The sequence below is a fragment of the Chrysemys picta genome, chromosome 6, assembly GCF_011386835.1.
Source record: "Chrysemys picta bellii isolate R12L10 chromosome 6, ASM1138683v2, whole genome shotgun sequence".
Classification (NCBI taxonomy): Eukaryota; Metazoa; Chordata; order Testudines; family Emydidae; genus Chrysemys; species Chrysemys picta.
This window is the reverse complement of record NC_088796.1, coordinates 32,401,687-32,428,226: the sequence shown is the minus strand read 5'-3', so window position 1 is coordinate 32,428,226 and position 26,540 is coordinate 32,401,687.

The window sequence follows — 26,540 nt, the reverse complement described above, 5'->3', positions numbered from 1 at the left end:
GAGCAATAAAAACGTATTCCAGTCTGAAACACACCTGGGCTAGGAGTTCTTTACCACTGGAGATTTTTCATTTTAAATGCTTTTTGATGCAGTCTAGATTCTGCAAAATTGGATTTTCCACAGATTTTTAAAAAATATATATATATATTTTTCTGTCAGAAAAATGAAAATGAAATGTGTGTGTCAGATCAGCTCAACCCAAATTAAAACATTTCAGTCTGTGAACCAAATTGAAACTTTAGTTTCATATCAGACCATCTTTAATCTGTTTCTGCCAGAGCTGCCATGGTGTCACTTGGGGATTGTAGTTTATGTGCATCTTCTATTCTACTTTATGTAGGTTCTTACACCATGCTTGTCATTGTAGTATCTGAACACCTCATCTCTCCCCTCTGGATCAGCTTCCATAGTGGATCGTGGGAGTTCCAGAAAAAACATAGCCTGGCGAAGGAACCTCACCCACAGGAAAAATTGGAGCATGAGGTAACCAAAATATAACTCCCATGAGGCACCTTGGTGACTCAGACACATGCAGATTAATATCAAAGTGACTCAAAATAAAACATTTTGATTCAGGAACACAAAATGTTTCACTTTGATTGAAATGTTTTGACATTTCCAAACCAAACATTTTCAGAACTTGTGACTTTTCATCCCAACTCAAGATGAGAACAGATATTGGAGTATCGGAATGTCCTGCAGTATGGACATTTTGTTTTTCAGCCAGCTGTACTTGTAAACAAATTGTACACTAAAACCCTTTACCCGCGTTGAAAAATTATCTTGTTGAGAATGTAAATTTACCCTGAATCATAGAATTAAAAAAATCCTATTCTAAATTCAAAGAAAACCCACTCACCATTTTAAATATAAAAGAATAAATAGATAGAAGTCAGTGATTTCACCATACTTTTCCTTTCAGTAACCCCGTCAAAACACTTGTCTTTGTAACCTACCACTGTAATCCTTTGGTGTACGATATAGATGAGCACACTCATGTATATGGAGCAGTGAAGCTGCAGTAGCATGGGCTTTTGCATGGGCTATATAAGACCAACTGGAACTCTGGGTAATTACTCAGGTAACTCACAGTGAAGCCTATGTTGCTGCAGCTTTATTGCTTTGGTACCTGAGCTAGCTAGATTAAAGTTAACTTGGGTAATCACATAAACTGCAATCACGCTCTGTGATTATATGTACACATACCCTTAGATGATAGTAAAAGTAAGTTCTTACTCATTATGGACCAGCCACTAGAGAGAGAGACAATACTTGATGGATGCCCTGACAGAATGGGGAACAAATCTGAGAAAGGAATCTGGAGGGGAAGTGTATTTATTTCCCTGTGGCACTCTCCTGTGGTTTTTACTACATGATGGAGTCATTCAGCCCATAGTTCCTGCTTTATATGCCTTAGTCATATGTAAGGATCGGCATCTAGTTCTATGACTAGTAAAAGATGCAACTCATGGTCATATGATTGGGACTAAATCCAGTGTAACGTGTCAAGAAATCCAAACTGATGTAAACTAATATATGAATACTGGAACAAATCAAAGTGTCACAAAGGTTTCAGAAACTCTGGAGGTAGCTTGCTATCTAATTAGACAAGACAAAGGGTCTCTCTAAAATAAAGTGAAGCTTATAAAATACCTAGATTGCATTGCTTACAAAGTTTTTATTTAAAAGTCTAATGTTAGCGAAAATTCAATAGAAGACATGAACAGTCCACATGCCTAATGCCCCCACTTCTACCCCCAGTATAGTAAATAAATACAGGCAGGACATTAAAAACCTTTCATATGAGGAATGTTAAAAATAAATACATAAATAAATAAATAGTCTCAAATCTGAAATTGCTAATTATGTGCATTTTGTCAAGTTTTCCCCATGATTTGACAACTCTTACCATAGCTGTCCCTGTAAATGACAATAACTTTCTAAACCTCCAGAGAACTGGTAAATACAGGCAGATGCACTTAACTGCTGGTGAGCAACAAAAGTCAGGCTGCAGGAAACTGTGGCACTAATGTAGCTCTTGATTAATCTCTAATTACACTTTTGTCATCTTAGCAGGGAGACAAAACTATAGCAGTTCCTAAATAGGCAAGCAGCATTTTGGCACCTAGCAACCAGCAGTTCTTTCATATTAGCTGCAGTGGACTCTATGCTGTTACATTCTAGGTGGTTATGGATCACTGCTCTATTATTTATAGAGCAGCATTTACAGAGGTCTTCACAACAGTATATAAATTAGCAGCTTAATAGGCCATCGCTAACTAAAAACATGGCATGAGCTGAAGCATCAAGTATGAAATTAAAATGTGACTTGGAGATAATGTTTCACCGAGATAGAAAGGAATGTTGATTTATTTCCGCACTAACCATTTCACAAATAGATTATAAAACATATACTTTCAACATATGCATATGTGATATATATAAAACCTGTGTGTGAGTGTGTATACATATATATGCCAATGTTGAAAGCATACATCTGTTTGTGTATACACATATACATTTTATGGACCTTTCATTATATTTTTCATATATCCTTTTGAAAGGTTATAATATAGAATCTTTTTTATACTTTTGTACAATATCTTCCTGATGTATTAGTCTAGCCATGGTAGGTGGGACCCACTAATTGGGTGACAAGGCTGCAACACCACTCCAAGTGTCTTCTCAAAAGTGCCTTATTATGCTGTAAATCAGACAAATAATGCTAAGTTTCTTCTGCCTCCTGTTCTTGTGTAACTTTGGAAGTGAGAGGAGCCACTCCAGAGAGAGACCTCACACCTCTGGCTTCTGTCAGTTATAGTGAATGAGATTCAAAAGTCACTAAGTACATTAAATTATTCCTGCCTAACTACAACTTTAAACACCATTTAGTTAATTAAAGAGGAGTATAAATTTATATTTAGACTTCAGTGATTCTGGATTAAAAAACTAGGTCTAGTATGAATGGAAACATAGGGACAGTGAAGTAACAAAGAAAATGCTTTCATTTTTAAGGTTTCAGAGGGGTAGCCGTGTTATTCTGTATCAGCAAAAACAACAAGGAGTCCTTGTGGCACCTTAGAGACTAACACATTTATGTGGGTATAAGCTTTCGTGGGCTAGAACCCACTTCATCAGATACATGGAGTGGAAGATACAGGAGCAGGTATAAATACATGAAAAGATGTGAAGAGTTGCCACTTTCAGGTCTGTTATTGAGTGACCAGGGAGACTGACGTGGACCAAGCTACTACCTCTCAACTACACTCCCTGTTACTGGAAATGCCAAATATCTCTTTTAAAAGGATGGAAATCAATGGTAAATTCAATAGTTTTTACCCCTTTTTTTAAATGTTCAGTAATATTTTTTCTTTTCACTTCTGGATTAGAAAGGGACTTTCTGGTTGTTTTCTGGGGTTGGGCATATGTGCAATCCAATCTTTTTATGCACATCCTCTCTAACATGATATTTTTTGTCTATAAAATACACATCAAAAGTTACCAAGACTCAAACCTTGCATTCATACTATATGGCCCTAAAAAAAAAGTTTTCTGAATTCATACAGCTTAAGCTTTCAAAACTGTGCATAATGTTGTGTAACAGTATTACTCCTGTCTTTCAGTTATCCATCACAATAGCATATTACTGACTTTACATGCTCTTGGCTACAGAGACAGAATTCCATAATGGACAGAGCATGGAACTAGAAGCTAGGAACTCTTAGGGTCTATTTTGTCCCTTGCAGGAGTCAACGTGAGTTACTCACATGAAGACGGAGAATGGAATACTCTGTTGTACTCTGCCCTCTACCACTAGCTGACCTAATACTTTATATTTATATAGTATGATTCATAATTAATGTTTGTATAACACCTCTTTGGGTTACATCATTTCCCTGTTTTACACATGGCTAAATGAGACACAAAGGCTACACAATTTGACTCTTGGGCAAGTCACTCTCTCTGAACTTTGGTTGCCCCAGGGGAGCAATTGCTTGCCTCAGAGCAGTGTTGTGAGGCACACTGATAATGTAAGTAGAATGAAATTCACAAGGGCTACGTCCCACTATAGCCATATTCTGAGAGTTTAAGTGTGTTTCTAGAGGGGCTAAGCCTTGTGCTGGGCCTTTACAAAGGTGTGAATTTGAGAGGGTAAGGATTTCATTAGAACTATTTAGTGGCAAAATAGGAATTGAACTGAAGGGTTCCTGACTCCAAACACTGATTGGTCCAATAGATCCAGTGACCTAAAAAGGACACATTTATCCTCTATCTGTGACTTCCAGGATGAAAGTGTGATTTCCGCTTTTGGTGCAAAAGTGGCCTTTTGATTTCTCAGATATCCAGAAAGTGGGATATTTATTTCTTAAACTGACCAGCAACAAGGAAACTTTGGTTGAAGAAATATATATATTTTTAGGAATTATAAAAAGAATTTATTTTAATTGTAGTTCAAAGGCAATCATACATTGTCATCCAAACAACCTTAACTCTGTCCTATAATGCTACTGTGAAAGGAAAATACATAAAAAATCTAATATGTCTAAAAATCAGGTTCCTCAAACCTGGGACCACCAACACTAAAATACCATAATCATAGTATGGTTATTTCATGGTGTTAATAGAGGGAAGAGTTAAATCTGGTTGTGTGCCTTAACTGTGCATTTCCATGTGGATTTATTTAAGTATAACTAACTCTGAATCACCTACATTAATAATGTTTAATTTTGGAATAATTAGAATACACTTAATATTTTTGAACTTTAAGTTACTGATACGTATTTTCATTCTTAACCTCCACCTAATGTCTGGAAATATAAACAATTTACAAAATCTGGAATATCTCCCAAAGATCCTATCCCATTAGCTAGATGCAAAAGCAGGTACAATATTTACTTATAAGATGGTAAACAGAAATGTTTACTATAATGTAAAAGAAAAAAGAGCCCAAATAAAATAAAAAAGATATATAGTCAATTACTTCTAATGACAGGATTTCCAGACATTTGTTTAAAGATGACACCTTGGTTTTAATGAATCATTTTCCAGGGGTATTTTTCAATGAAGTGTCTTTCTCTGGTGAGTAATTTAGAATAAATAAATAAATCCATACTAGTATCAATAGAGAAAATAAAGCCCTTTTACTGGCTTGTGGATTTATTAGACACGGATAGTTAAGGATTAGAAAGAACTTCTGACACTAAGGTTTAGGGTCATTAGACAGGTCACTAGAGCCCTGAACAGTAAATCTGTACAAGACAGCCCCAATTGATGACTTCAATCAGGCAATTTGTTTTCCAATCATTATACATTTCAATTTATAAAATGTACAGATATGAAAAATGGTTAAATGAAAATTTCATACAATCTTAAAATTCTATTTCCATATTTCCAATAAATATGGTTTATGGGATGGGTCACCTATTGTACAGTTTGAAATGTAAATGATAATAAGGATACATCTTATTTTAATATTGAATAATGATAACGTTTTTTTAGGAATTAAGTATTCAATGTTTGTCAGAAATGAAAAGAGTACCTTGGAGGGTCTGCTTTATCTTTTTATAGTTGCTAAGAGATTTCCTAGGTTTGTTTTGTTTTGTGTATTTAGTATTTATAATGGACTCCTAGAAGAATTCAGGCTTTAAAACATGTATTGCTAAAATGTTTAATGAATCCTGAAACAACATTTGATACATATATGGACCTTTTTGAGTAAAGCACAATGGAATTTAGATATACAGTGATTGTCCTATCTTTTCTTTGTCTATTTTCCTATCATTCCTTTTATTTAATGTTGTGTCCATTTTCTCCCCAGTTTTCCAATTAGGTGTGTGAATACAGTGGGTAAAAAAAGAAAAAGTGCATTTCATGAAAAATTTCAAAGGAAATAAAAATGAAAATGTATTGCTGCATTTCAGTGAGGGAACCCCTCCACGCTTAACACACACACACACACACACACACACACACACACACACACATCTACCTTTTGTCCACTTTTTAACTCCCCCCCCCACACACACACACACAGGGATGGGGGTGGGGAAAGAAGACTCCAATAAAGTGGAAGAAAGTGAGGTTTTTCCACCAAAACAATTAAAAAAAAACATTTTCATTTTATGAGACATATTTTCAAAGGAAAATTTGGTTGAAAAGGTATTTTCCAAAAACAAACAAGGGGGGAATGTTTTTGACCAAGTATCTATGAATGTTGACTCCTGCACCCATGCAGAGATTTTTACCGAGGAGTCTCTCTCTTCCTGGATCAGACTAAAGGATTGGGCCTTGTGACCTGATTCAGCACAGCACTTAAGCATCATATACTTTATTTGAAAGTCAATGTGATTTAAATGCACCCTTAAAGTTAAGCACATGTTTGAAGGTTTTGTTGAAGAAGGGAGTTAGCTAGCACTTTTTTTTTTTTAATGCCAATTTTTCTTTGCCTTTTCCTTCATCTGTTATTCATTTTAATTACCTGGCTAGGAGAATTTGGTCCAGTTTTAAGTAAAATGTGTTCACACTCTGTGTTTCTGGCGAGGTACCAAGAGGCTAAGGCCTCTGTAGCCCACATTATTATTTGGACCCTGGCTAAGCAAGGCTACAGATATCAAATAAAAACAATTCCATCAGTCAAATAATCTCTGACTTTTGTACATTTGTCAGTGTGCACCAAAAGTGTCCTGCTTGCCCTGCTATCAGCTAAATATTGAATCACTAAAAATTAACGTTGTCTAGGGTCAGCACTGGCTCTACAGTTTTTGCTGAGCTAGGTAAACTGAAAACTGTTTCTCAAAATTTGCAATCATTTACACAGTAAGCAGACACTAAAGATGTTGCAACTCTTAGTAGCTATTGGGACCTAATATTTGTGTCCTGTTTTATTTGCCTCTATTAGTATCTTTAAACCCAGTTTTATATTTACTAGATACAAAAGAGGAAATACATTGACAGGGGAAATATAGGTATATCTTAAATGAAGTGCACAACAAACCCATAAAGGGGTTTTAATGTATATGTCCTCACATACTTTACATTGCAACCCAATTCACAATGGATTTAGAAAAAGGACAGAGATTTCAACAGCACAAAAGACACTCTAGTCCCCTAAAGTCAAAGGCATTTGAGTATGTAATTCCATTTTATGCCTTTGAAAACCTCCCCCAAAATTATTTAGTATAGATGTTTCTAGAACTGCAATACTTTGGGGAAATTCTGTGTTCACGGACTTGTCAAACTTCCACCTGTATTGTGTGAGGCCAGTACAGTGCCTGAATCTGTAACATAAAACATTATTATTTTTGTTATTATGTACTGAGGTTGGGAATTTCAGAAGAACCCAAGAGAGTTGGGCCCCTACTTCTATTATGCTCTTTTATAAATCCCAACATTTATTTTCAGCGCCCAAAACTATATCAAACACTTCACAGAACAGATAAGAATCTCTACGTTTCCAACTTGGAAAAGATTAAGTATATGCTAATATTTTATACACTGCATTTAGTATCTTTGATTTCAATGGAATTATACATAGCACATAAAATTAAGCCTATGCTTAAGTCTCTGCCAAATTGTGGCCTAATTTGTAACATGCAGAAGGAATACAGTTTGACTCATGGCACTATTATTTTTTTTCTTACGTTTGGTGTCTTGCTTCTGCATTTTGAATACAAAATGCATAAATGTGTTTTAAGGGATTCATTTTGAATCTGCCAGTCTCCCACACTGCAACTGGGTGTTGTATCTGCTGCAGATGTACCTCACAGGAGCAGCTATAAAAGAAAGAGCTGCTTTGTGTGGGGAAAAGAAAGAAATGGCACCAAATCTGTCATAAATGTCTATTTTTGTGATTTTCATGCAAAAGCAAAACTGTTTTTTGCTTTGGGAAAGTGTAACCCTCACACCAGAGCCTCTGACTACCTACTCATCTAGACAGAGCTAGGCCTAGCAGCATGTACAGTAGGCTTGTCTAAACATTATAGGTCAGATGCTCAGCTGGGGTAAATCAGCATAGCTCTATTTGAAATCATTGGAGCAATACTGATTTACAGCAGTTGAGGAGCTGATCCTATGAACTGATTTACTGCTATTGATTTGAGCCCATTGAAGATACACCAGCATAAAACTGGAGCAACATGAATCAGGTCCCAGAAGAAAGAAAACTACTTCCTGCCAGTGGCAATATTGACTGCCTTTAGTAGGGCTTCATTACAGCATCTGATCAGAATGCTGATTTATGGATACCATCAAGCAAAACCCTAATATAAAAAAAGTTATATAAAGGAAAACAAAGAAAGAGGTTTAACATATGAACAAAACAACTCCAATGTTATGTTTGTTTGCATGGTTTGAATGATGTCATTAGGATTTAATGAAAGAAGATTCAATCTAGTGGTTTAGATTTAAAGGCAATTGAAAAGGAAACACATGAAACCCCTTGTGGCCTAGTGATATAAAAGGCTAGGGGCAAGGAGGATCCTAGGTTCTCTTGGTTCACTCAATGACTCATCATACAACACTGGGCGAGTCATTTGACCCCACTTTACCTCAGTGAACTCAGCTCAGAATAGAGTGAAAAATGCAGGTTCTTATTGAAAAACAGATTTAGTATATGTACAGAACTTCCCTGAGTAAATACATTACAAAGAGGTGGTAAATCCATAAATTTTACACACACACAATCACAAACAATGTAGATCATGTCTTGAACTGTCCACATCAGTTTCATTCTTTAGTACGCTTTTGTTCTGTTTTATTGCCCCTCATTTGCCACCCATACAACCAGGCAGGTTCATAATATTCCACCAAAAGAGAATTGCGTTACTTTCTGAACTCAAAGATTGGCAAGAGATGCTGGTGTAGGACAAGATTCCGAAGTTCTTATAAATCAACATGGTTTCATTGAGTCAAAGGAACGACACCCATTTATCCCAAGTGAGAATCTGGCCCGGAGTCTTTACTATATTTTCTTTTATTGAAGGTCACTTCATTCAGCAATCCAAGCATTGTATGTTCTCGATCTTGGGTTTCTTTCAAGGAAAGCACACGCTTCCATTTTATAATTAAATCCTTGATACGATTAAAAAAAAACAACCTCTGGGACAAAAAAAAAAAAAGGACTAAAAATCCATAAAACTTGATGTTTTGTTAATTTCAAAGTATGATCCCTTGGAAAATCTGATACCTATTCCATGGTTTTCCTAATCAAAATGATCACCAAAACTCTGACTGTGAACAATAAAAGTGTACAGCTCTTTTCTCTGTATCAGACAGCAGATCTATAGATTGCTTAGACAGGCTGACAGAATACAGGGCTAATGACACATGAAACATGTGAAGTGCTGGATGGATTATGAAACGAAATAAAAAAAACATATCCCATAAGAATTCAGATTCTTTTAAAGTTCAGATGTCAGCCAATTAAACTTCCTGTTTAGCCGTTGAGACAAAGAGCCACAGAAATTTTTATGCCATTTCAGCAGAGGAAGGGTCCCCCCCCCCCCACACACACCCTCTCTGGCAGCTTGTAGATGCAAAAGGTCTTAGTATAGAGAATAGTGCAGGTATAGCAGCAGCTAAAGGGTCTCAATCAGATAAACTGACATCTGTGACAGATAGCTCTCTTACAGTGGAGTCACTAAACCTTGCTCGCCTTTCTCACGGGAATGAGCTGCAACTATTACAGTATCTCTAATGCAGCTACTAGCATGCAGTTTGAGATTCATTGACAGTCTGAAACAAGATCACATTTACAGTGAAAAGCCCAAGTCTTAAATAGCATGGAGCCTGAGGTCAGTTTTCCTTATCACAACTCTTCTATAGCCTTAATCAGGTGTTTTATTTATTAAAGGCTCAAACCTTCTCAATGAAGGCCATTCATTATTTCCTCTATTTCACTACTTTTTAGGTTACACAAACATGTCTGCAATGTGTCTTCAAATACTGGATAAAAAAAAAGATGCACTTTTCTGAGTAGAAATAGATGATAGTCTGGTGTTAATATGTCTGGTTACCAAAATGTATTGAAATGAAATCCTGAGATTTAAGATTAAGCTTTGCATACATTAAAATGTATCTGCACTACAATTAGAATGGGTCAAACATGCTTTCCTAATTTATAATGCACTCAATTTGAGATGTCGTTATTAGAGATGTCACTTGAGTCTTATATCTGAATGCTGCAAGGCAGGATGAAAATTTGATTTCAGAAAATTAACACTAAATTGTCTGGTTTATAAGCAAGTAACCAAGATGCATGGAAAATCATCAGGCAAATAATGAGGGCATGTTTTAAAGACAAAAGGTTTAAACTAAACACACAAGGAGGAGAAAATCTGTTTTAAGAAAAATTCTTTACAAGGAAGAAAGATTATTCAGCAAGGCACAGAATACCCACTACATGTTAATAATAGGAAGCAAATAAACAGGCTACAAAGTCACAGCAGAGGAATGCAATTATTTGTTTGGAGTGATTTTTCAGAGATCTAAGAAATGTTACCAGGAAGTGTTACAGCCACCTCTGAATGTTTTTAAATAGCTCTTTCACCTATCAGATGACAAAATGAAATAATAGTATAATAATATTAAAATAGACACCTAATGCCATATTTAATACCTAAAGTGATGTAATGAATAGGAAAAAGAAATAATGTTTAATGTGCATTGCTTCCTCTACTATTTGTTTTCCTTATTTCTATAGGCGTTCTGGGCTCCCAGTTCTGCACTTAGATATGCTCTCTCTTTGCATCTATATCTTCTCATATAGGGCCTGATCCAACTCTCATTCAGGTCTTTCCATTGCCTTAAACAGGAAATGGATCCAGCTCATAGCAATGCACGATAGAGTTTTTGCTGGTGGAACTCACAAAGAGACAAAACTGATCATTTTAATTCCATATATATTTAAAACTTCCACCCAATACTGAACCTCTAAATAAACTATCCCTACACATGCTAGACAAAGTCATTTTTATTGCTATATCACACTGGTACCTTATGATCATATTATAATCTTTGCTGTTCATGTAGATCCGGCCTGATTTTACATGTAGATTTAAAACAGATACTACACAGCAGTAGACTTTACCTACCAATTTTTGACTTGGTATATACTACATGGTACAACTCATTTGAAATAAATTGGGTTGCACTTGCTTCTACCAAGTCTGAATTTGGCCCTAAGTGTCCCAAAATTACAAGCCATTCTGAATATTAAGAAAAGGTGTCACTTGTACTCTGCCACTTCTGATGCCAAAATGAGATGCTACTTACAACAGATAGTCAGAATATGATGAGTCCTCTATTGTCCTGTATGCTTTGATTAGCAGTGCAACAAATAATCCCTGATGCGATGTTTAAATTGTCATGGTTCAGCTTCAGAGTTAGCACCCCCTTGAAATGGATGGGGGGGGGGTTCCTCAACTACCTTACAATTACGGTTTCAGGCCGTCTGCAGACTTAGTTCATCTTCGAAAGGTTTACTTCACAATCACTAGGGCTAGAGGCATGTTTATTTAAAAGGGAGCTTAAACATTGGTGCACCCGATGCAGTGACCATGAAAAACTGTGGATTGCCAAGCCCCCATGAGCCAACCCAATTCAACTATTGAGAATAGCAGAATAATTCCACTGAGCTCAGAAGGGGGAAATGACAATGAGAACAGTAAAATATTGTGTGATAAAGTTAAGCACAAGTCTTTGCAGGATCAGGGCCTTAGCTTGTCAGTTTCCCAGTTAAGCAACTAGTCACTTTTAAAAAATAATGTTTGTTTGTAACTTAATGGCACTGTATGAACAAATAGCACTATTAATGATTACTGATGCTTGCACATTCATTGTAATCAGGATTGTATTAGATGTGCATTTAGTGTAGAGTTACAATTTCCAAATCTTGTTTGAAAAATGTCTGACCTCAGTGAAATATGTGTTTTAATAAAAGCAATGGGTTTCTTTCTATTCCTTGGGGCTCTGACCAATGCAGAAGACAGTCTCAGTACCTTCAGGAGCTGCCTCAAAACAGATTATTGATATTCCGGCCCGCAGCTCTCTTGGTGGGTATTGAGTATCAGCTGCCTCGAAGGTTGGCGCCAACCTTCCTCTTCTATGCACCACAAACCAGAATTAATTGCAAATCAATCGAACAAAGTACAACTGATCAGTAAACCAATTAGTAATTTTAGATGTTCATCCTGTCTTCATTTACTGAGGGGAAAGATGTGGGATGAAGGGGGAGTGAATCCTACTTAGCAGCATTTAAGATTTTTTTTTTTTTTTTTTTGCTTTGGGAACAAGGATGTCCTTGTAAAAACATTTCAAGCACTTATGCATCCAAATGAGACATTTCAGGCAGCTTCATTTCTTTATTTCCCTTCTTGCTTCTTTTCCATTTTATTCCTTCTAGTGGACTAGGTAAAAATCATGCTCCTACTGCTGTTCTGATAACTCTTTTACATGCCGTTGAGATACAAAATGATACATCTAAGCCTCCTCTACGTGGGTCTAAGTGCATATGGAATGATGTAGCCAGGGCAGGGCTATGAATTCTACCAGTCACACTTCAGAAGAGCTTAGGGCTACATTGACTATTCTACATATCCTGGGGAAACCCTCTTTATGAGATATTCAAGGGTGAAGGGCCAGGGACTTGTGTGAAAGAACAAGGTTCACTTATGGATGTTCCTGTCTCGACACCAAAATTCTGCTTCTTCCATGGTGAGGAGGAGCAAATACTCCTTTGACAATTTATTCAGAGAAAACTCTATAAAGGGCATGTCTCAGCATTCTAAGCTCTTCAAGGTCTGTTTTTTTTTTACTTAGGGACCTAACACTGGAGGTCAAGTTGTACTCCTGGGGCATTCTGCACAAAAAAAAAAAAAAAAAAATGCTGTGCTCAATTTTAAAATTCTGCAAAATTCTGCAAATTGTATTTATCAAAATAACACTACATAATCACACCAGTTTCAATTACTTGGGTAATTTATTTCAAAATACCTGTCAGCATGTCTAACAATACAGACACATAAAATTTTTCCTCCAGGAGTAGAGAGTTAAAGAAACCCCTATGACAATCCAAGTATCAGGGGTAGCCGTGTTAGTCTGTATCCACAAAAACAACAAGGAGTCCGGTGGCACCTTAAAGACAAAGGCCTTGGCTACACTTACCCGCTAGTTCGGCGGCTGGCAATCGAACTTCTGGGTTCGACTTATCGCGTCTAGTCTGGACGCGATAAGTCGAACCCGGAAGTGCTCGCCGTCGACTGCGGTACTCCAGCTCGGCGAGAGGAGTACCGCGGAGTCGACGGGGGAGCCTGCCTGCCGAATGTGGACCAAGGTAAGTTCGAACTAAGGTACTTCGAACTTCAGCTACGTTATTCACGTAGCTGAAGTTCCGTACCTTAGTTCGAATTAGGGGGTTAGTGTAGACCTGGCCTAACAGATTTATTTGGGCATAAGTTTTTGTGGGTAAAAAAACTCATCTGAAGAAGTGAGGTTTTTTTACCCACAAAAGCTTATGCCCAAATAAATCTGTTCGGTGGCACCTTAAAGACGGACTCCCTGTTTTTATGACAATCCAGTTCCTGTTTCTCTGACCCCTTCGCCACCCAGAGCCAGACATCCACAACCCCTCCGCCCAAGAGCCCAGCCGCACCCCTTTCCCCACCAATACATCCAAACCACCTCACCCCGAGCCCAGCCACAGATTCCCCCTTGCCCAGATACCCACACCCATTTCCCTCCCAAGCCCAGGGATTGAGAGTGAGAAACAGTCTGATGCTCAGTCCCAGGTTTGCATGGAGTTTCCTGCGTGCCACCCTCTTCTTCCCTCAGGGCGTGCTGGGAACTGCAGCTGTCAGGAACCCTTTAGTTCCCTCTCTTCCCCCTGGCAGTGTCCTCTATGTGTGAACCTGGCCTTGCTGGGTCCAGCAGCATTGCAGCTCATTTCTGAGGGGGGGAGGAAATTCTGCACGCACAACGTTAATTTCTGCAAAATTCTGCATTGCCCATTGCCACAGAATTCCCCCTAGGAGTAAAATTGAGAATCATTTGAAAAAAAAAATCACATCAATTGTGAGTAATTTGTGACATTTATTAACCTTTTATAAATATTTAAGACAATCCAGGCTCCCCTCATATGATAAAAACAGAAGACTGACAATGCCCCCCCCCCAAATCCACACACACACAGTCACATTCCTACCATGCAAAAGAGAACTCTGCCTCAGTGGCAGTCTCCCATTTTCTAGATCCCATGGAACTTTCTTTACAGGGTTCTAGCTTTGTGCTGGGAAAGGATGTTTCTACTAGGACAGCCAAAGAGAGGAGCAGGACCAGAGTATATACACTTACCACTCTGGTGTACCTAGGGTGACCAGATGTCCCGATTTTATAGGGACAGTCCCGATTTTTGGCTCTTTTTCTTATATAGGCTCCTATTACCCCCCACCCCTGTCCCGATTTTTCACACTTGCTGTCTGGTCACCCTAGGTGTACCAGAGCATAATACAGCCTGCAGCTGTAATCTTTTCCACTGAGCTTTCTGACAGGGCATCAAGACCATAGGGTATCTCTGATAGTCTGGCCCTAATGAATCTATACAACTAGGAAAGGGCTAGTGGAGGCCAGAGCTGATATTAAGACACCTCTGTATGGATGATCCTGCATGGCATAGATTGCCCCAGGATCCAGCAGGTTTAGAGGCTTTATACAGAGGGGGTGCCAACCCTGCCCCTCTTTAATAGGACAATGTGGGGGAGTTCTCCATTAAGAGATTCTTAAAGAGCGCTGCCCATGGAATTTACTGTAGGAGAGGATGATCCAGTGCGTATATTATTTACAGTCAAAAGATGGCCTTCCTTCTCTCCAGAGCATGGGTTCATTGAGTAGATGAGCTGTAGCAGCTAACAAAGTACTCTGCAGCATTCTGCATGTACAGGGGACAAATATACAGATAAGAACTACTTGGGGAAGTGGGGTAACATGCTGCATAGCAATCCTTTCATCTATAGCGATAGCCAGAATTTGGCCCTATATATTTGGCAATTGATATAGTTTATGCATTACTATATAGTAATATACATATATATATCATATGTTTTACTATATTCTACATATATTCCATGTTATAAAAAGGTTCAGATTACATACTGTAATCTATCTCATCTCGCTAAAGGTGCCAGATTTATCATGATGAAATCTGACATGGGCCTAATGAGTGATGTAAAGAAGATATTTTCATACCACTCTGTTTTTAATGCTAATCTGCTTGTTTTGTGTTTGTACAGTGCCTAACATAATAGGGTACTGGTCCATGACCAGGACTCCTAGGCATTACCATCATACTAATAAATAAAGTAAATGATAGTAATCTCACTAGACACTATACTAATAGAGTAGATCAACTTTACAAAAGAATATAAGATTCCCTAGTTAAATATTATATACATCCTAGGGAAGGTGACCATAATTTCAAAATAAAGCCAGGACTTTTTGTGACAATATTTTTATGGGGTCTCAAAATAATCATACAAGAGAAAAAAAGTACAGTTTTTAAAAAGTATGTGCTAGTTTCACCCCACCTAGCTTTCCCTTCAACAGCAAACAGGGCCGGCTGTAGGCACCAGCAAACCAAGCACGTGCTTGGGGTGGCACATTTTCAAGGGCGGCATTCTGGCCATCTTTTTTTTTTTTGCTTCCAGCAGCAAAAGCCTAAAGCCGGCCCTTTCAACAGCAGTGCGTCGTGCGCGGGGGGCGCCCCGGCGCCGTTGCGGTTCACGCCGCAGGGAGCAGCGCCCGCACCTTGTGGCTGGGCCAGGCAGGCTCCGAGTGGGGACACTCGGGCTGGGGGCTGCCCCACGGGGCACATGGAGCTGCCTGCAGGTGCCGCAGGGCGGCTGCCCCCAGCGCCGCAGCCGGGGCTGGGTGAAGCGGCCTGAGCCGCCCAGGGACTGCGGTGGGCGGCCAGAAGCAGCAGCGGGGCCATAGAGGGCGGGTCGCTACCATGTGGGGCCCGCGTCCCGCTCTCCGGGGCTCCGCTCCCTCTGGGGCTACCCCGCCCTGGCTCCTCAGCCCCCTGCCGGAGCGGTCCCCCGGCTCTGTCCTCTCGGGTCCCGGCCGGTCCTGGAGGCGGGAGCCCAGGCTGGAGGGACCCTGGGCTGAGGCGTGGCCCGCTGCTTACCCCGACCCTGCCAGCACCGGACCAGTTGGAGGCGAGGGGAGAGCGGGCGGAGTCAGCACTGGTGGGGGGGACCCCAGGGCTGTGGCGGCAGGGGGTAAGGGGGGGGGGGAGAGCCCAGCGCTGGGGCAGCAGGGGGTGGAGGTGGGGAGGTGAGAGGCCAGGGCTGGGGTGGGGAGCAGCCAATTTTTTTTTTTTGCTTGGGGCGGCAAAAAACCTAGAGCCGGCCCTGACAGCAACACACATATTTCTTGGAGTGGAGAATTTTTACTAATAGATTAGTGTTCTGAATTAATTTAACATAGGGATAGCTCAGTGGTTTGAGCAGTAGCCTGCTAAATCCAGGGTTGTGAGTTCAATCCTTAAGGGGACCATTTAGGTATCTGAGGCAAAAATCTGTCTGGGGATTGGTCCTGCTTTGAGCAGGGGGTTGGTCTAGATGATCTCCTGAGATCCCTTTCAACCCTGATATTCTATGATAACATGAAACATTTGAATAAGAATCATTAACACTCAGCAAAAGAATAGTATGGAGGGATTATATGCTGATTTGACCTCTCTGTTTTTATTCTGAAGATTGTCCATTACACTAAACACACATGCTTGTTCCTGGTAAACACCTAGCAAAATCTACTCCGTACAGCAATACATCTTGAACAAAAAATTAGTAGTTATAAGCAAAGCAAAATGTTTTGATTGATAAAATGAAAAAACTGGAACATATCATGTAGAACACCAGAATTTCCTGGAATATCAAGAGATCATATGAAGAAAAGCTAGGATGTTTCCTAAAGGATTGTAGTTATTTTAATTTTAGGCATTAAAGTGTCTCCAATTATTTCTTCTGCACCCCCAGGTACTTAAAGAATTTGATGTCTAATACCAATTAATTGTCAGTCGCCTGATTTCCTAAAAGATTGTGTACATATATTTCCTGTAAATATTTTTATTATTAAATTCAATTGTATATTTGTTTATGCTGTTACATAATATTACATTTCTATCTGGAACTAAACACTTAAGGACTTTAATACATGCCCTGGGCTATCCATACTATATACATGTGATTTGAGGAGAAACTCTAGATACCCTAAATAATAGATAATTGATAAATACTATGTTAATGCTAATAATTTAGAAAAAAAAGATACTTCAGTGTAAAAGAATCTATTGCTTATAAACTTGAAAGCTGAACTCCAAGGGCATCATGACTGACTGCAACAGCAGTGCTTTTCACCAGCTGATTGAAATTAACAGTTTCTTTCAGTTGTTCTAATTAAGACCAATGGGAGTTCTGGAATTCACCAAGGGTCTCATATTGCTCTCTTGTTTAGGTGTTGGTGATATAAGCTTATACCTTATTCCGCAAACAGTTTAGTCTAACTTGCAAATATCTTCTTTTTAATACCCTGTGAAGAAATGCTTATATTGATATCTTCTATGAGTGCTTCTTAGCAGAGGGAACACATAACTGATGAGACAGAACTAGTTTCATATGAAAGATTAAAACATAATGAAAACTACTTTGATGGGTATGAATACCTCAATGCTGTCAATAAGAATTGGTGACCAAGGAACCCCACCACCACCACTTTTCAACCTGGTTTAAATAATGGCTGCAACTTTATTCAACAAGTAACTGGACTAAGGAGAAAGTTCCTTCCTCTTGTTACACGGCAGAAAAACAGTCCATTGAGGTCACCTTGGCCCAGATTCACAAGTTAGGTGTTGTGATGTTGAGTATTGCAACACCTAAGTTTTAGATGCCTAGAAAATCAAAGGAACACTACAATTCACAAAGTGGTACCCACGTTATAACTTTTTGCCCCTGGCTGGTACTCACTTGGGTTGTGGGAGACGTGGGTTGAATTCCACTCTCTGCTTGATAGGAAGGAGGGAGACCCCTGTTCAAATGTTACCTCTCAGGAGAGTGCTCTAATCACTGAGCTTTGTGATATTTTTTCCTAGGGTGCCCTCAGTTTCTCCTGTTGAAGCTGTTCCAGTTTGGATAAATAATTAGCGCATGACTAGAGCAGGAATCTGGGGTCTCCCACCTCCCAGGCAGATGCTCTAATCACCAGGGTACAGAGTCACTCTCGTTCTGGCACAATGACTCTGAGGTTTGTACTCTGGATGGGGAGCCTGTGGTGCCACTTACTGCTGCTGCCCATGCTACCACACCTACACTACTATTTTTAGCATGCTAGATCTAGCACGGGTACACCTGTGCAAGCTGGGACTCACACCCCAAGCTCCAACTGTAGATGTAGTCTAAGTATTTCTCCACAGGAGAAGAGCTTTAACAGGAGAGGCCGAGTGAGCCCCACATCAAAATATCCCATAGCTCAGCGGTTAGAGCACTCTCCTGAGAAGTGGGAGTTCCATGGTTGAAGCCTGTCTCCTGACTGAGCAGAGGTAGGAGTTGAACCTGGGCCTCCCACATCCCAGATGAGTGCTCTTACCAACAGGCTAAAAGTTAAGATGGGCAGCACTTCCTTCTCTGGCAAGATTTTGAATGGGACCCGATCTACCAGGTGACTTCTGAACACACCGACTGGATCAGGCCATGCACATGAGTTAGGCAGAACACTGATCTTCACCCAGTTTGTGAATAAGTCTAAGGCTTAGGCAGGAGATAGGCACTTGGACACCTAAGAATGAGGTGGCAGTACACCTGCCCAGGGCCGGCGCTTCCATTTAGGAGACCTAGGCGGTCACCTAGGTCACCAGGATTTGGGGGGATGGCATTTTGCCACCCTCGGCGGCAATTCGGAGGCGGGGGGGTCCTTCTCGGACAGAACTAGTTTCATATGAAAGATTAAAACATAATGAAAACTACTTTGATGGGTATGAATACCTCAATGCTGTCAATAAGAATTGGTGACCAAGGAACCCCACCACCACCACTTTTCAACCTAGTTTAAATAATGGCTAACGGCATTTTGGGCTGTATAAGTAGGGGCATTGCCAGCAGATCGAGGAACGTGATTGTTCCCCTTTATTCGACATTGGTGAGGCCTCATCTGGAATACTGTGTCCAGTTTTGGTCCCCACACTACAAGAAGGATGTGGAAAAATTGGAAAGAGTCCAGCGGAGGGCAAAAAAAATGATTAGGGGTCTGGAGCATATGACTTATGAGGAGAGGCTGAGGGAACTGGGATTGTTTAGTCTCCAGAAGAGAAGAATGAGGGGAGATTTGATAGCAGCCTTCAACTACCTGAAGGGGGGTTCCAAAGAGGATGGAGCTCGGCTGTTCTCAGTGGTGGCAGATGACAGAACAAGGAGCAATGGTCTCAAGTTGTAGTGGGGGAGGTCCAGGTTGGATATCAGGAAAAACTATTTCACTAGGAGGGTGGTGAAACACTGGAATGCGTTACCTAGGGAGGTGGTGGAGTCTCCTTCCTTGGAGGTTTTTAAGGCCCGGCTTGACAAAGCCCTGGCTGGGATGATTTAGCTGGGAATTGGTCCTGCTTTGAGCAGGGGGTTGGACTAGATGACCTCTTGAGGTCCCTTCCAACTCTGATATTCTATATTCTATGATTCTGCACTCCAGATCTTCGGCGGCAATTCTGCAGCGGGTCCTTCATTCGCTCCGGGACCCGCCGCTGAAGTGCCCTATCGCTTCTGAAAAATCAGGCCGTATGAAGGCCAAAATATACCGCAACCTCAAAAGCCTCCTACTACTCTTAAGTTATTAGGAAACAGTTAGCATTCCCCAGCCCTACTGAGTATCAAGACAAATCAGCCACATCTCCTGGGATAATACTGTTTGTCGATTAACACAGCATGAAGAAAAAAGAAGCAGAGCCTAAAGGATGCTCCAGGCAAAGGTGAAACATCCCCATGTGGCTCTGCCAATTTGCGGTCAGGGAAAAATTCCTTTCAAATACACTGGGCCAAATCCTCAGCTAGTATAAATCGGGGCAGCTCCACTGGCCCCAAATATGATGATCAGCATTAGCCCAAAGTATTCCAGAAGGCCTCAGCTGGAACCACAGCACAAACGCCAACATGCCAAAAACAAGGTTGGCACCCCAGAATCCAGGTGATCCAATGCAACCTCTATAGGTAGCAAGGGTGGGAGTTCTTAATGAAACGGAGAGTAGAAATGTGTCTGCTCCAAGCTGTCACCCAGCCAGTATCAGCATCAGAAGAAAGGCAGTCCATTCACCCAAGTTTACCAACTCAATCGCTTAACCCTGAGCAGCTCTCAGTGGAACCAGCCAAATGCCTGGCTGGGAACATATATAGCAAGGCATGATCCCTAGGTAAGGCTAGATCCAAACTATATGACTGAGGAAACCAAGTTGCTATATATGTGTAGTAGCTATGCATAGCTGTTAGTGTCTGTCTACTATATAAAGTAGTTCTTCCATACTCAGTTTAATCCTGTCATGAGATAAGTTTCTATATCTTGCATCCTCTCTGTCAAAACTGGTTTCAAGCAAATCATGAAATTTTACAAGATATAAAATTAAGTGCTAGTACATATTTAAGAGGAGACTTCAGTACTGAAGTTTTATTGTAAATAGTCAACAACTCTCAATGTAAGCCTCAACAAAACAAAATAAATGGTTAAATGAATGAATGATTGCAGAATCATAAGGCATTTCTCTGAAGTATCATCTTTAATGCTGTACCATTCAAAAGATGATGTATTCATTTGACTTTCATGGAAAAATCCATGAAACAAAAGTTTGTATATTTTTATTTTACAGGATGAACAGAATGAATGGCAGGGGGAATTTCATCTTTTTTATGTGTATATTTGATTTTTGTTTTTGTTTTTTGACATCTATAATGTGAAAATCATGTAGTAGAGTAAATTAATCAGTTGTGTAATTCCACTGATTCAGTGCATTTGCAGTAGGGATGAACCTGACAAACGTTCATTTTTCTCAGACATTTGGACAGGTCGTCACGTGGATGGATTTTATTATGATGGTAGGTGGGTGATTAATTCTAGTTTTAAAATTAGGAGGTACGGTATATTATAATAATTATTAATTAAATTACTATTATACGATGTCCATGTACATCATATGTACTGTTGTGAGTTAAGTTATGGGGAGGCAGGATGATCTTATGATTCAGGCACTGGATTGCAACTCCAGAGACCTAGGGTGAGTTCCCAGCTCTGCCACAAAGCCTGTGTGACTTAATTGCTCTGTGCCTCAATTTGTAATTTTCTGCTTGGGTAGTTAGTGTATGTGTTTTGTCTATTTAGGCCCTGATCTTGCAATTTCCTACACTCATATAGATCACTGTTGAAGTCGGTGAAGCTTCACATTTGCATAGTGATGTGCTCATGCTCAGTAAATTGTGGAATCAGGGACCTAGACATACTATAAGCTTTTAAGTGCCAAGTCTAGCTCTTACTGTGCATTTGTGCTATGCCTACCACAACTGGGCCATGATATCGATTGATCCCTATAGGCGCTCCTGTCATTCAAATAATAACAATAATAAATGTAAATGAGCCCTGGGCTTGTGATAGACATTTATAATAGTTTATATAAATCAAAATAGAAAAGTACATAGTACTATTTGGTTGTTATAAAACAAATAACTAATATTAATGCTAAATATTAAAGCTAATATTAATGCTAAGTCATATAACAAACTAGTGAAAACCCATTTATTATCTCAAATGAAAATCTCCATTGTGACCAAAATATGTTCCCCTTCCTTCCCCCTCCACCACAATTGTCTCTATATGCGTGTAAGGCAACTCTCAACTTGAAGCACTTTCAAAGGGCATACTTTTTAACCTTACATAAGATCCCCAAACAGGTCATTTACTCTTTCAACTCTCCCTGCCTCTTTAAGATTGTGATGCTCCCCTCATTGTAATTAGACCATTTGACAAAGCAGGCTAGCAGCCTGAAGAGAAGCATTCCTTTCCCGGGCTGGACAATACCTAGTTTGAAACTTGTTGTTAGAGAGCCAGCAGGATTATCATGGAGTCACCTTCCTTGGAAAATGGAGCCAAACCGATTCTTAGGAGACAAAATACTTCAAGGCAATCTCACTAGTCCTGAAAGGCTCCAGACTTACTGATCCTGTCACATTTAATTTAACTGATGACATGAACATTAAGCAGTGTTTCAAGGATTTTTTTATGGACCACAATTTCTTTTTCTATTGTACACCATGGCAGTTTCAATTGCCTTATGAACCAAAGGGAAATGCATCATTAAAGCCCTGGAAAGCACCTTCTGTTTAATTATTTAGACATGTATGTAAGAAGATTAGTCTTAAGGCAGAAGTTCTTTTGGAATTAAATAGTTGTAATCTACATCCATTTTCTCCTGTTATTGTTTCTTTCTATTCCACATTCAGTTTTTTTTTTTTTTTTAGTTCTGATTTTGCACATTTTACTCCAATTCTGCATTATTATTATTAAATTCACCATGGGGTTTAAAAGTCCTTGTAATGTAATGCATATTTGAAGGCACTTATTAATGTAAACTCTCAAAGGAAATTCAGCCTGTTCTCAGAATATTTCATAGGCCTTTTAAGCTTCCCAATGGAAAATGAACTCTCAGATCACATAGTTTGACATTCTTAGCATATAAAATCTTTTTACACTCAACCAGTGGAATCAGAGTTTATTATAAACTATTTTGTTCTCTGCTGCAACTCAGAAGGGAGTTTTCTGAATGTCTTTCATTGACCAAGAATAGGTGTCAATCACATCATCGGGAATTTTCATTTAATTTGTTGAAACCAAAACTATTTGTGGGATAAGGTCAGTTTCAATTAATCACTTTCTCCCCAAATTTTTGGAATCAGGATTGAAGTTGTCAGCTCCTATTTTGACATTTTTCTAAACAAAAAGTTTTGTATTTGAGTTAACTTATACTAAAAAAAAAAAACCCAAACCAAAATGAAATGTTTCTATTAGACTCATCCAATTATTAGTTCAAAAAAAGTTTGGGATTGACTTTTCCTCCCTATTTGGGATGGGACATTTTTTTTTTAAATCTCAAAAATTCTTATATGAGAAGAAAACCATTTCCTTCTCGGCTCTAATTCCCACTCAGTTCTAATTATTAGGTCAAAAACAGTTTAAGAATCAGGAATCTGCTTTAAATTAATTGAGAATGAAATGGAAACACCTCGCCCTTTAAGGTCAAAGTACTTCTTATGCTAACAAAATGCAATAATAGAACATTTTAGATCAATTAGAACGCTGCTCAGCTATGCAATGATCATTTTTAGTTTCATGTCCATTTGAAAGAATGCTCACAATCATAATAATCAATAGTGATAGAATAAAGTATCTAAGGTTGCACTTGCTACAGTTTTGGGGATACAAAATATTAAAGCTATAGCTATTCTATAGTCAATTTTGCAGTGCATGTGAAATTGCTAATGATTATTTTTTGCTGTTTTTTCAAAATGTAACAGGTTTGTCAAAATTCACAAGAAGGAACACAGAAAACAGAATTTTACTTTGCATTTGTAATAGTGGATGTAGTCAATACACAGTGAGTGGAGGTGGATGTTAATAGCAGAAGAAAAAGAAAATGCAGAATTGCTGATGTCTAAAGGGCACTTTCAGAAATGGTCAAAAAGTAATTGTGTGTGGTTCTGTTTTTCTCTCACTCTAGAGTCTACACCCAGTAGAGGCCCATAGCTGACATCAGAGCAACCCCCAACTCGGCCTATAAGGCAGTCAAGTGACCGTTACAATGGCTCTCCACTGCCACAGTCATTGGAAGAGTCACTGTAACTGTCTGTGCAGCTTCTTTTCACTCACACACCACTTCATCTCCATTTCAATCCCCCTCCCCAAAAAAGAACTACAAAACTGTTTGTCTAACTCTGCTTTCTTCCTATTAATGCAAGAATATTGACATTTTGTAATAAGTACTGTCCTTTCCTTCAGCTTCTGCAGCTGCATAACCTAAACCTCCCCCCATTTCCAGCCTTTTTCCTGTACTCTATTTCCTGCAGACATGCCTTTGCTCATAGCACTGATCTACTTAAAACTATTAGGCAATATGGTTTTGCCCAGCAATTTTATTCAAGATGAACTTTGGGGAGAGGATTTCTTCTCTAGTACGTACATACACAACAAGAGAGTCAGAGATCTACTCTTGCTCAGCTTCCAGCAATTACTCAGATAATGGCCTGTCTTGAATTGTGGCACAACGGGGCAGGCAGGGGGGCAGGTGTAACACCAACAGACTCCACTCATCAGCGGGCGCGATCGAACCTGGGACCTCTGGAGCCTAGTGCTTAAGTCTCTACAACATGAGCTAAAAGCCAATTGGCTCTTAGGAAGGCTGTAGAACAGACTCATTTTAACTCTCTCTAAGTGGTCTCAGTGCCACTATATGGGACAGAACACCACACCTGGGAGGTGTGTGGGTTACACAGGCACCATATAGAGCATGTATACTCATCCCAACTTGCTGGCTAGCACAGCTGCACCAGTGCACAGGGTGACATAATGCTGCATCACGTATAGACCTGACACAGGATACTTCCTCCTCAGAACACGAGGCAGACGGAAACAGATTGTGATTCTCCCAGTCACAATCTGCTTCCAGTGTGTTCTGGGGCAGTGCAGTAACACACCCTTGCTGAAGTCTCATGGCAAAACCATGGTTGAGCTCCTAGTCAGACTGACATCTTCATTTTTAGTGCCTCTTATCTAAGAAAGTGCATCATAAGAAATGAAGTTTTCAAACTCACTCATTTTAGCAGTTTCAGCTCTTCCTCTATGCTGAGAAGACAGTAGAAATGAATGTTTCAGGCTTGTCTCTGAAATATGATAAATACAATGTACAGTGTATTTATCAAGGACAAAGTCATATTAGAGAATGAATAATCTTTACCTTATTCTTTACTTGTTTTCTCAGTACATCTTATTTAAACAAACATGTCACAAGGAAGTGAAGATGGCATGTTTGAACCACTCACTGTGGTCGTCACTGTTTGAAACACCAGCTGGGTCATCCTCTTACTGTAGGTTGAGGAGATGGAGGATGGGGAAAAATAATGCTTTAGAAAATGTCTTTGCAAGACTTAAGAGAATAGAAACTTATTCTGACTTCTCCATTCATGACAAAATATCACTGTTATTTCTAAGACTAGGGATTTTTTTTAATCTAGATTCTCTTGTGTATCATTTGTGATATAATACAGTTAGCTTCCTTGAAACAATTTACATGGTATTAATATGCTAGTTTTAGTGAAGTGGGATGAAAAACTCACTGAAAAGCTCCACATTTCACCACTTGTATACTTTCAGCTCAGCTCTTTACTATCCAATGTTTATTCAAGTCAGTGGGAGACATTCCATTTGCTTCCATTGACTTCAATGGGTATTGGATTGTGCCCCAAATGAAATATTGGACTGTCGTTGTTATATGTTCTATCCTCATAGAAAACCTAGCACAATGAGATTCAACTTAGACATAGCCTTTAGGTCCTACCACAACCTAAAGGTTAAATAATGATAAAACTAAATATTTATGAAGAGCTTCATGGGACCCAAAAGGATTTTGTCAAGACACAGAACACAGACTCAAGTTATTCTAATTCAGATCTTGGTTTTGAGACAGACTTCTTGTCACTTAATCTCTCTGTCCCTCAATTCCTCATCTCCAATATGGAAATAGTATTTCCCTACTTCATAGCACGTTGTGATGACAAAGTTATTGTATGTGACATGCTCAGATACTAATGGAAAGGAGGGTCAAAGAAGTACCTAGGTAGGTAAGCAAAGGGGTGAGCAGTGAATTCTCTCTTCAGGAAGCCCTGAATCGGATTTATGAGTCTCTCTGCTATTTTGTACTAGACTAGCAAGAAACACCTGAAGAAGGGACTGAGATGCTGTGTATTGCACAGTTGTGTTAGGAAGCTTGCATATATCCTGCTTCTACTACATTTGACTCATGCCAGGAGTATTAGCTTATTACTTAGATGAACATTGAATCCAAATGATAAAGAAATAAGGAGTTGTTGCCAAACACAAAAAGACAAAGGAACAAACTGGTTTTTAAACCATCATCTGCATAGTGCAGGGTAGAGTGAAATTCAGGCTGAGCCAAATGGAAGTTCTTCTGGGGAGTGCCCGCTGAATCTTTGAAAGAATTCTGTCCGCCCTCACCCATCATTTACTCCTTTTGGGATTCTGGATGCACATGCTATCCACCTGGTTCATGTGCTGGGTCATGAAGGGGGTGAATTCTCAATGGTCACTCTCCCTGAACAAAAGCAGGCACAGTGTAATATGAAAGTGGTGGAGAAAGTAAATTGATTTCAAATTTCAAAGGTGCCTTAGATAGAATGGAGCATTTTTAGTAAAAAAAAAAAAAAAAGGAATTGTATATAAAAAGTAGAGCTGCTCAA